This window comes from Euleptes europaea, chromosome 2 (assembly GCF_029931775.1).
Source record: "Euleptes europaea isolate rEulEur1 chromosome 2, rEulEur1.hap1, whole genome shotgun sequence".
Taxonomy (NCBI): domain Eukaryota; kingdom Metazoa; phylum Chordata; class Lepidosauria; order Squamata; family Sphaerodactylidae; genus Euleptes; species Euleptes europaea.
Window position 1 is genome coordinate 124,593,080 of NC_079313.1, and position 12,478 is coordinate 124,605,557.

Genomic DNA, 12,478 nt, shown 5'->3' on the forward strand with positions numbered 1-12,478 from the left:
CCTCCCAAACACACACATCCATTTGCAAACCCGGGAAATAAAGAATGAGCAGAGAGGAGGTGTGCTCCACCTCACCAGACCAGGAGCGGATGATGAGCCTGCAACATTTCTGGATTCCAGACTGTACAATGTATTGTTTTTTTAAATACACTTCTCTGTTTAGACTTTGCAAGATGAATATTAAACAAAACCTGCCAGTCCCAAATCCTGGTGCCTGGAACAAATGCTGCTTCCCATATGATGCTCTCTGGAGTATTTTTAGGAATGACCCTTGATGGGGTACCTTTTGGATGAGTGACTGCTGCCCAAATGAAGACAAATAGTCATGGGGAAGTGGGGAGAGAGGAGCAAAAGGAAGCTGGAGTTTTATAATGGAGGGTGAATACTTCTAGCAAAGTAAAGTTTAAGAACATAAGAAAAGCCATGCTAGATCAGACCAAAGCCCATCAAGTCCAGCAGTCTGTTCACACAGTGGCCAACCAGGCGCCTCTAGGAAGCCCCCAAACAAGACAACTGCAGCAGCAGCATCCTGCCTGTGGTCCACAGCACCTAATATAATAGGCACACTCCTCTGAGACTGTAGAGAATAGGTATGCATCATGACTAGTAATCGTTTTGACTAGTAGCCATAGATAGCCCTCTCCTCCATGAGCATGTCCGCTCCCCTCTTAAAGCCTTCCAAGTTGGCAGCTATCACTACATCCTGGGGCAGGGAGTTCCACCATTGAACTATTCGTTGTGTGAAGAAGTATAGATTTTACAGGTTTAAACCTTGGTTGGCAGAGGCCCATGCATTGTTTGGGAAGGGTGGGAGGGGAAAGTATGTAATTGCGTGTACTCCAAGTGCCCAGAATCCACCTTTGCAATTGTGGAATTCAGCATCAATTATTATGGCTTACTAGTGAGATGCCAACTAAGTTTATTTATTTATTGAAAAAAAGTTTGTATCCCATCTTATTGCTACACACTCAAGGCAGCTAACAGTGCAACATGAGGATGCAAGGCCAGAAAACGTAACCATCCAAAAACGACAAGATTTTTAAAAAGAAAAATGCACAGATTTTTTTAAAGAAGCACATTGAATTAGAAACCATGGATTATCAATTTAAAAGGGTACAGAATTTAAAGTGCACGTTATTGAAAGCATGTCAAATTGAAAAGCGCAGAATTTCTTGAAAAATACACGATCAATCATTTATAACAGTCGCAGACCAGCAGAATAAAACATTCGTTGGTAAAATACAGAATCAAGAATACACAAAACTTAAAGAAATGCAGACAAGTCAGACAAAACAGTTTACCCTCCACCAAATGCTTTCTACAATAAAACTGCAGTACATGCCTTCCTAAATATAGGAGCAGCAGAGGCTAATCTGCTAAACTGGATTTGTTTCCCCACTCCTACACATGAAGCCAGCTGGGTGACCTTGGGCTAGTCACAGTTCTCCTCGAGCTCTCTCAGTCCCGCCTACCTAACAGGGTGTCTGTGGTGGGGAAGGGAAGGTGATTGCAAGCCAGCTTGATTCTCCCTTAAGTGGTGGAGAAGGTTGGCATATAAAAACCAATTCTTCTTCTTAGGCCCTCGGAGAATGTAGGAGTCCCGTGGCGCAGAGTGATAAACTGCAGTACTCCAGTCAAAAGCTCTGCTCACTACCTGAGTTCAATCCCAACAGAAGTCGGTTTCAGGTAGCCGGCTCAAGGTTGACTCAGCCTTCCATCCTTCCGAGGTCGGTGAAATGAGTACCCAGCTTGCTGGGGGTAAAGGGAAGATGACTGGGGAAGGCACTGGCAAACCACCCCACAAACAAAGTCTGCCTAGTAAACGTTGGGATGTGACGTCACCCCATGGGTCAGGAATGACCCGGTGCTTGCACAGGGGACCTTTACCTTTACACATGAAGCCAGCTGGGTGACCTTGGGCCAGTCACAGTTCTCCTCGAGCTCTCTCAGCCCCACCTACCTAACAGGGTCTGTGGTGGGGAGGGGAAGGGAAGGTGATTGTAAGCCGACTTGATTCTCCCTTAAATGGTAGAGAAGGTTGGCATATAAAAACCAACTCTTCTTCTTAGGCCCTCGGAGAATGTGGTATGCTTCAGGTGGTCCCCATGTTGGAATTCCTCTCACTACCACAAATTCTCAGGAGTTGCAATCCTAAGAACATTTTCCTAAGACTAAGCTTAGTGAATAAAATGGAACGTACCTGTTTAGGATCGCTTAGGCTTCGAACACTGAAAGGCATTATAAAAGTGCCGAGTATTATTACTGTTCTCTGTTTGTTTCCATAGGATACAACGGGAAACACATTTTTGGCTGTAGCTTTTTAGTTTTCCAAGAAATGGTGATAAAGCGCTCAGCAATTATATCACTCACCTAAAGGATCCACCCTGCCAGATTCCAGGCAGATAGGGCACGTCCCTGTTTTATAGACAATACAATTAAGCAGACAATTAAGCAATACAATTAGGCAATACAATTAAGCATTTGGCACCACCTGAAAGGCGGGGAACATTACAAAATGAGTAGCCAGGCCTGCATTTGGCACCCCCGGAAGGCACGCATTCACTAAATCATGCCCTCTCACAGACAGCAACTGCAAAGCAATAGCAATGCAAAGTAAGCAATAGAGAACCCATAAATACGCTGGACCAAGAAGGAAGCCCTGGATCAGCAGAAGAGCATCTGCTTGGCATGCAGAAGGTCCCAAGTTCAGTCCCTGGGATCTCCAATTAAAGGATCAGTTCACAGGTGATGTGAAAGACCTCAGCCTGAGACCCTGTAGAGCCACTGCCAGTCTGAGGAGACAAATGAGGGTAGCAGAGCTGTTAGTTTAAATCCAGGCCTGCCAGTCAGGGAGGGGAAGTTAGGATCTGATTGAGACCAAAAGGGAGAAGTGAGCGAGGGAAGATTCTGGCTAAAACCTCAGGCAAAACGGGCGTGGGGAGAGCAAGGTGACCTCTGACGGGCGGAAAAGGCATGCATAATCAAAAGGAAGCCCCGAAGTAGTCAGTGGGGGTGACCATGAGGAAACGTCCCTGTATCAAAGCCCCAAATTGCTGCGTAATATGTGAATTGACCCTTGCAGTGATGGTCAGTTTGGAGATTGAGGGTGCAATTCTCTGCCATGCTCAGCTAGAAGTGGACTATTCCAACTATGATCTCAACATGTTCCTTTTTTCTTTCCAAAATTTTGCCTCCTGCCAAAGCTGATGGGGGGAACACACAGACCCCTCCTTTTTTCCAACCCTACTGCTTTGCTCAACGAGAGATCTGCTGCAAGCCGGCTTGGGAGAGTTTGCAGGAACAAAAACCAGGGGATAAACTCAGAAGTCCCAGTGAGGTCACCCAGGTAAGCCTTCAGTCTTGCCCATCGGTAAATCAGCTTGAAAAGGATTCTCTCTGCCGGCCCGCGCTGGCTCTATGGTTGGATTCATTAGGAGCAATGGCGCTCCCGCCAGATGGCCACAGGAAGCGTTCAGGATAGCTCACGCCTGCAATCACTGTGCGCCCGCTTTCCAACAGAAAAAGCCTCATCAGTTTCACTGGGATTACTTTGGAGTCAATGGTTTGAGGACTGCAGCCTCCTTCCTCCAAGGTATCATATATTGCAATATGATGAACACACTACAAGTGTCTTTCAGTTCCAGGGAAGACGGTGAAAGGCAACAGAACAGGATTTTCTGTTGTTGTTGACACTGATGTTTTCCCTGTCTGAAGCAGATGTGAAGATGCAATAGCTGATTGTGCATCTTCTATGCTTAGCCTGCACATCTTCTAGCTGGTTCACACGAGTTATCAGAAGAACATAAGAAGAGCCCTGCGGGATCATCTGGGGTTAATACAGTGGAGGGCTTAGTCACTTTTTATTTAATTCTTTATTTACTTCATTTATCATGAACACATGAAGCTGCCTTATATTGAATCAGACCCTTGGTCCATCAGTCGGTATTGTCTACTCAGACCAGCAGTGGCTCTCCAGGGTCTCAGGCTGAGGTCTTTCACATCACCTACTTGCCCAGTCCCTTTAACTGGAGATGCCGGGGATTGAACCTGGGACCTTCTGCATGCCAAGTAGATGCTCTACCACTGAGCCCCAGAATATATACCCCACCTTTCTCTCCAATGGAGACTCAAAGCAGCTGGCATCATTTTAATCTCCTCCATTGTATCTTCCCACAACCCTGTGAGGTAGGTTAGGCTGAGAGAGTGTGACTGGCCCAAGGTCACCCCATGAGCTTCCATGGCACAAGTGGGGATTCGAACCTGGGTCTCCCGGATCCTAGTCAGACATTCTTAACCACTACACCATACTGGCTCTCATCCATTTTGCCTTCTTCAGACGCTTGAAGCTCAGCTTGCCTTTTGGGTGCTTGAGGTTCCTGGGGCAATTGGCTATGTAGGCCAATGAGCATAGGGCATTTGCTGTCTTTTCACTTTCACAGCGTGGCCTTGGAGTGGGTGGCTGGGGTGGGGATAGATTTGTCCTTAGATGCAAACTTTAGTGTTGCCAGGTTCCTCTGAGCCACCAGTGGGAGGTGTTTGGGGCGGAACATAAGGAGGGCGGGGTTTGAGGAAGGGAGGGACTTCAATGCCATAAAGTCCGATTGCCAAAGTGGCAAAGATATGCAGGGGAACTGATCTCTATCAGCTGGAGATCAGTTGTAATAGCGGGAGATCTCCAGCTAGTACCAAAAGGTTGCCACAGACCCTACTGTTATCACATCGCTGAGATAGCTTTTCATGAAATCCTTGGGAATACATCTGCAGTGCACGACTGAAACGGCTTCTGACTCCGTTTGTACATTCTAAACTGATTTGCAGCTGACCTCATGCAAAATGTGGCAACCCGCCTCTAGCGAAGCAGGTCTTGTTTTCAAAAAGGGAAAGGAGGCTTCACTCTACTGGAGAGCCACACGGAAGCTGTGCATCCTGAGCTGTAAGGCAAAGAGAAATCCACTTGCCAATTTGTTTGAACCTATTTTGAACCACATAGAATTATTTTGTACTGTCAATAAAGTCTTTTTGTAAACAGTGCACATAGGGCTGGTCCAAACATTTCCGGAAATTGGTGGGAAAGCTACTGAAAGTTGAAAATGGGCGAAAACGCACGGGCGCTTGAGCCTCCTTTCTTCCGTGTTCCAGCCAGGATCCAGCCAGGATCGAACGCACATTTGTGCGTTCGATCCTGGCTGGATCCTGGCTAGAACAGGGAAGAAAGGAGGCTCAAGCGCCCGTGCGTTTTCGCCCAACGTGTCATTGCATCCTTTTGACAAATTGCATGCCGAAGTTTTGCGCTCTTCACTGTCTCTCATTGGATCTTTCAGCTATGCACCTGCATAGCTTACAACATGAGCCAAAAAAGGGAAGCAAGATACAGCCATAGACAAACGGGCGACCTAACTTATCAGGCACATCATGTTCTGCGACACCCCCCCCCCCACACACACACACACACTAAGAACGGCTTACAGTAATTTCCTGCAATTTAAATGTATTTATTTTTAAAACATCAGTTGCCAGCCTCCATCTGACTCTCATACTGAATTTCACCATCTGAACACAGTAATTTATTAGGGATCATCAAACCCAACTGGTTATTAAAATGTCTCGGTGTTAAACACTACTCACTTAAGTTAGCTGCACACTGTATCCTCAGGACTTTCTTTAGAATTAATGAGACTTGAAACAGGGTGTTTTGCTGATTGTTTAAGCAGAGACCACGTTAACCTTTCGCTGCCCGAAGGCAGAATGCAACATCTCAAAGCAAAATGTAATTTTTGGAACGTGTTCCATGTTAACGCCGTAAAAAGTAGAGGACGCTAGCAGCTCCTTAACGATCAACAAACAAATTATTCCAGAATAAGCTTTTGTTGGCTAGAGTCCACTTCTTCAGAAGCAAGACGGGGATTTTGCTAGGCAGAATTTTTATATAGAGGATGTCACAAAAATTGACAATAGCATCTAAGGGCCATGAAATACAGAAAGTATAGAAAGAAATGTAATTATGTAAAATAATTCAAATGTAATTAAGAAAAATATAAACATAGGAACTATTCAAATTTTTATATCGTTACATTTTACTCTCTACTTCCTGTATTTCATGGCCCTTTGACCCTGTTGTTAATTTTTTCATACTCCAACCACAAAATGACTGCATAGAGATTGGGTCCCCTGGAGAAAATGGATGCTTTGGAGAGTGGACTCTATGGCATTATACTCTGTTGAGGGCCCTGTCCTCCCCAGGCTCCATCCCCCAAATCTCCAGGAGTTTCCTAACCTACCCTCATCCCCTGCTGGTGGTAGGGTTGCCAACCTCCAGGTGGTGGCTGGAGATCTCTCGTTATTACAACTCCAGGTGGCCAGGGAGGATCTGGCTAGGGTTGCCAGGTCCTTCTTTGCCACCGGCGGGAGATTTTTTGGGGCGGAGACTGAGGAGGGCACGGTTTTGGGAGGGGAAGGATTTCAATGCCATAGACTCCAATTGGCAAAGCAGCCATTTTCTCCAGGTGAACTGATCTTTATTGGCTGGAGATCAGTTGTAGTAGCAGGAGATCTCCAGCTACCTACTACCTGGAGGTTGGCAACCCTAGATCTGGCAACCCTACCCCTAGGGTTGGCCAGGTCCCTCTTCACCACCGTTGGGAGGTTTTTGGGGCTGAGTCTGTGGAGGGCAGGGTTTGGGGAGGGGAGTGACTTCAGTGCCATAGAGTCCAATTGTCAAAGGCGGCCATTTTGTCCAGGGGAACTGATCTCTATCGGCTGGAGATCAGTTGTCATAGCAGGAGATCTCCAGCTAGTACCTGGAGGATGGCAACCCTACCTACCTCACTACTTCAATGCCATAGAGTCCAATGGCCAAAGCAGCCGTTTTCTCCTGGGGAACTGATTGCTATCACCTGGAGATCAGTTGTAATAGCGGGAGATCTCCAGCCACCGCCTGGAGGTTGGCAACCCTCTCCGCAACCCCTCCCAGCTCCACCCCCAATCTTCAGGAATTTATCAACCCAAAGTTGGCAACACTAGTTGTAAGGATTTTTGCACAATTGTACTTAAGAAATGCTTTGACTGCTTCGAACACTGAAAGCTCTCTATGTGCTAAGGACTGTATAACAAAAGAACGGCTTCAGTGGCATATCCCCCCCTTTAAAACATGGCCCTCTGTTTGCTTTCTCTCTCCTTTCCCCACAAATTCAGAAAAGCCGCAAATGGACTTGAATGAAAACAACGCTCCTCGAGGCCAGAAGGCATGATCTTGCCAAGGTCTACTGGAATCCTGGGGGGCCACAAGGGTAAATAATTAGAGGATCATATTAAAATCCCAGAGCTTTTGAATAAGCCGTTTCAAAACAAAACCAGGGACAATTTAATCCAGGCAGACTTTTGCTTATTAAAAAAAAATTGTTAATATGATGGAAACAATGGAATTTCTCCTGTCATTATGACACTTTGTATCTTCCCAGGCAAACTCCCTTGGTCAGTATCCTTAATTGAACTTTCCATATTCCTTCTAATTTGACTCTGTTTATGGCTTACAGTGTATACTCCCATTAAAAATAGCAACACCAAATTGGATGTGTCTATTGCGTCCACACAGGCTTTCCCTTCTTCTCTTTCCACAAAACTTCCCGTTCCTTCTCTGCCTCCCGGTCCAGTTTACATCCAATATTTCCAAGAAAATTTTAGATAAACTGTGCTCTTTAGCTTCCTTTAGACGTTTATTTCAGAGAGCTTTTTTAAAAGAATGGAAACTATGAAGACTGAGACTGATTCACCTTGGCACAGGTTTGGGATGCCTATGCTTGGCATTAAGAAAATCCTGTCATTCCCTCAACATCTGGTGGTCAACAGTATATTATTTTTCTTTAATGGAAACAGAGGCAGTGCTTTTGACCACTGCTGGGTAGCAACTGGTGTAGTGCTTAAGAGCAGTGGACTCTAATCTGGAGAATCAGGTTTGATTCCCTGCTTCTCCACATGAGGGGCCGGCTGTAATCTGGTGAACCGGGTTGGTTTCCCCACAGCTCCACACGAAGCCAGCTGGGTGACCTTGGGCTAGTCACAGATCTCCTCGAGCTCTCTCAGCCCCACCTGCCTCACAAGGTGTCTGTTGTGGGGAGAGGAAGGGAAGGAGATTGTAAACCGGTTTGTTTCTCCTTAAAAGGTAGAGAAAATTGGCATATAAAAACCAACTCTTCTTCATCCTACATGGTACATAGTTAATATTTTTAAAAAGTGGTTTTATGTTAGTGGCCATGTACAGTGGCCATGAGTTCCAGAGATTAATTTCACCTTGTGAGAAGTGCTACTTTCCTTTGTCACAGACCTGCTCACTGTCCACTTAAGTCTGCATGTCTTAAGTCGAAAATGGATAACTTTTTCCTGAGAGCTTTCTCCAGTCAATATGTCTCTCCCACCCGCCCCATATACTGAAGTTCTCAAAAACAGTAATAACGCCTTGGAATTGGAAAGACACCAGCAGACGTTTGGTCATGCAATGAATGGGTGCTTGCGATTTCTGCCAATTCACCCAGCAACTGCAGCCCCCTTTCCGAATGTGACAATCGCACCATTTTGGACTCCCATCTGATCCTCGGTGCTAGCTTTCAGGTAGGGTTGCCAGGTCCCTTTTCGCCACCAGTGGGAGGTTTTGGGGGCAGAGGGGAGGGACGTCAATGCCATTGAGTCCAATTGCTAAAGCGGCCATTTTCTCCAGGTGAACTGATCTCTATAGGCTGGAGATCAGTTGTAATAGCTATTACCTGGTAGCTGTGTTGCCAAGAGCTTTTTGCAACCCTGTTGCTAGCAGTTTTTCTTTTGGACTCTTCTATTTGTCACTGGATAGCTGCAATCTTTAAGCTTTATTTTTTTCATATGTTATAATGTGTATGATATTGCCTTTCTGCATTTGAATACATACCTATTTCAACAATATTCTAAATAGTTGTATAAATTATTTTGTATCATTGATTAATTGAGCTGTGGTGCTGCTTATTATCTTTAACTAACGTTATTCAGCATACGTATCAATTGTTTAGTTTAATACCTGGAGGTTGGCAACCTTAGGAATACGGGATACAAAAGGGATGCAAACGCCATAAATAAATGTTTTTTCCCCTTTAAATCTCCCCCTCTACAGCTGGAAAAACATACATCAAAACTCCTGTCTTTGAGAATTCAAAGCGATGCAGACAGCTTGCGAACCTGTGGCGAGAGTCTGGTGTCTCTCACTTGCGTTTTGGATTACTTCTAATAAGGCTAGGAGGGAGCAGAGGCTGCATCCTCCATCACCCTCATAATTAGTCCTGCGCTGCTGATAACCTTTTTCTTACAATTTGCTCCTGGGGTGTCGTCATAACCTGCTGGATTCAAATGCATTTTCTTTTCCCACTGGCCTACATCCAATCTCAGGCACCCCTTGGTGGGGGGGCTAAGACTGCTCCTTTGGATTTGTCCTGGGGGTAGGGGGTGGGGAGAAAAACCCTTGGCTTCACAACAAGCAAATGCCGAAAAGTCTCTTCTGTGTTTTTACGTAAGGAGAGCACGGTGTTTGCAAAGGCCAAGTATGGAAGTCCACCGCCAGGCCTATATTTATCCTCAGAACTACGGCGCAAATGCATCTGATAGGCGCAGAATCCCCGGGATATAATTATAGCGATTATCCGGACGGATCGTCTCATCAATAACCTTTGCCTCGTCCCCGGCAACCTGTCATCCCTCATCATCGGGCTGCGATTAAGGCAACGTATTGTTCCGACTCATTGGCCGGCTGCTGAGAGGGGGAAACCTTTGGCGGCACCCATGGTCCCGCCTGGCTGTGCTGGCGACCTCCTGGAGATTGCAGCCGTCTGCCAGATGGAACAGCAAAGCACCAAGCGCTCAGCACTCGCTGCTGAGGACCGGCCGGGCTCCTCCTGATGAGGAAGCACAACACACCACGGCTGCGATGCTCTAAGCCAGGGGTGTCGAACTCAGTTTTTACAAGGGCCGGATATGACATCAATGTCACTTGGCCTGTGGCCATACCACCTTGAACACGCCCAGTCTCGTCTGACCTCAGAAGCTAAGCAGGGTCGGGCCGGGTTAGTACTTGGATGGGAGACCGCCTGGGAATACCCGGTGCTGTAGGCTTAAAGGGGAGGGGCTGTGGCTCAGTGGTAGAGCATCTGCATGGCACGCAGAAGGTCCCAGGTTCAATCCCTTGCATCTCCCTTGCATGTATAAACTGAGGCTCATTCCAGGGCTATGGAGTAAAGGTGTCACTTCTCCTGCCCCTCCCTTCACGCGCTGCTGCCTTGCTCGGTCACCACTTCCTGGTCTGTTGCTTACAGAAGTGGATGGTTGAAAGAGATGTTCAAGCAACTGCCTATTGTGTATGATTTTCATGACACGCACACCGTGCTCTTTACAAAGGAGGGTTTTGCTTTATTTAATTTTGATTGGCAGCTCTGCTGTGTGCATACGTGTGCCACCTCCAGGAACTGAAAAAAGTAGTCCTGGTCAGTTTTCTCCTTTCCCCAGCAACCGCTGGCGATCTCCAAAAGTTGATGGTGAAGGTTGCAGGACTAGGGTTTGCCCAGCTCCAGGTTGGGAATTATCTGGAGATTTTGGGGGTGGAACCTGAGGAGGGCAGGGATTGGAGAGGGGAGGGACATTAACGCCGTTGGGTCCAATGTAGGGTTGCCAACCTCCAGGTACTAGCTGGAGATCTCCTGCTATTACAACTGATCTCCAGCCAATAGAGATCAGTTCACCTGGAGAAAATGGCCGCTTTGGCAATTGGGTTCTATGGCATTGAAGTCCCTCCCCAACCCAAACCCCACCCTCTTCAGGCTCCTCCCTAAAAACCTCCCGCCAGTTGCAAAGAGGGGCCTGGCAACCCTAGTCCAATGGCCAAAGCAGCCATTTTTCAGGGGAATTGATCTCTATCACCAGTTGTAATAGCAGGAGGTTGGAAACCCTATGCAGGACCTAAATGGACCAAAACAAACAAACCAAAAAATCACATGGCTTGGGAGGCTGCAATTTGTGTGTGTGTGTGTGTGTGTGGGGGGGAACCAGGAAGGTACCATTTTTTGGTCCAGGGGAGTTTCCCCTGATAACTGAGCACTTCCTAACTTACGGATTGTCTCAGATACATGAATGTGCTGAGCTTGGCACTTGAAAGATTATGCTAAGCTTTGCACTTTGTACAGGGAACATAAGACACAAACTAAAAACAAGGTCCCACAAATTAGGGACCATGGATAGTTTCCTGGTGACAAATAATGGCAAGAACTGCAGCTATCTGTCTGTCTGTCCATCTATAATGTAGACCCTGCCTTTCTATCCAAGGGGGAAGCCAAAGTTGCTTACGTCGTTCTCCTCTCCTCCATTTAATCCTCACAACAGCCTTGTGAGGTAGGTTAGGCGGAGTGATTGTGTGACTGGCCCAAGGTCACCCAGCCAGCTTTCATGGCGGAGTGGGGATTCGCACCTGGGTCACCCAGACCCTAGCCTGGCACTGTAACCACTATACCACACTTGCAACAACTGCCTATTTAAAACACTGAAGGGCATAAAAATGAGAAATACTGAACACTGGATAGAATGGCATTGCTTCTGTAGAGGGGGTCACTCATAGCCTGTATTCAGATCCTGAAAATATCTAGTGGATTGGTTTCATTTGTACATCCCCTCATACTAACCGGCCTCTTGGATTTTGGCCCTCACACAGCTATATCTGTGGCCATTTATGCTTGGTAATTAGCAGCGTGTTCCAGGCTGAAGTGCCCCGCATATTTTTTTGAGATTTTCATGCTGAACTGTCATTCAGGAAGTGACTGAGAAGCCGGCGCATACCTGCTTCGCATTTCTTAAGAGCCCCTTTAATGTGACCTTTTGTGTTTGCTCCGCCCCCGCCTCAAAGAATCCTCTCAAGGAAGCATGCAAAATCACAGCCGCGCGTTAGCTATGCAAACAGTGGTTGCTAATGGAATGAACACAGGAGCAGGCGAGTGGGGTGTGTGTGCAATTTCTCCTTTTGCGTCAGGACCATGAACAGGCATTTTAAAGGTCGCATTTTTAAAAAGAGCTTTGAGCGAGCATCAAAATTGACCCTGCGTAAATGGCCTGTGTGTAGCAATGGCCTGTGGTATGTGCATTTACCCAGGCAAAAGTACCCCATCCAGGACCCATTAGCAGTGATAGAGCTAATAATCAGTCCAGAAGTGCCAAAGAGGAAGTGAGTTCCAGAGGACTGAATTCCTTGGCTTCCCGTTTCCCTCCAACAAATGACAAATGAGTTCTCACTGACAAGCAACAACCGATTGGTGTTCTCTCTGATAATCTAATTTGGCCTGTGTCAACTTTATATGGTTCCACTGTACAGCTAAGAAAATTCACACAGGAGGTACTTCTGCCTGTGTGCCACCATAGCCGAACTGGGAAATGGATGTATCATTTCTTTGTTTTGCTTGTAAGAAAAATGTAAGAGTTGGAAGGG

The 12,478-nt window shown here is 46.5% G+C and overlaps 1 pseudogene; it reads left to right on the forward strand.

Annotated features, from left to right (window-relative positions):
• Positions 1-10,006: 10,006 nt before the first annotated feature.
• Positions 10,007-10,125, forward strand: LOC130474024 (5S ribosomal RNA; annotated as a pseudogene).
• Positions 10,126-12,478: the final 2,353 nt, after the last annotated feature.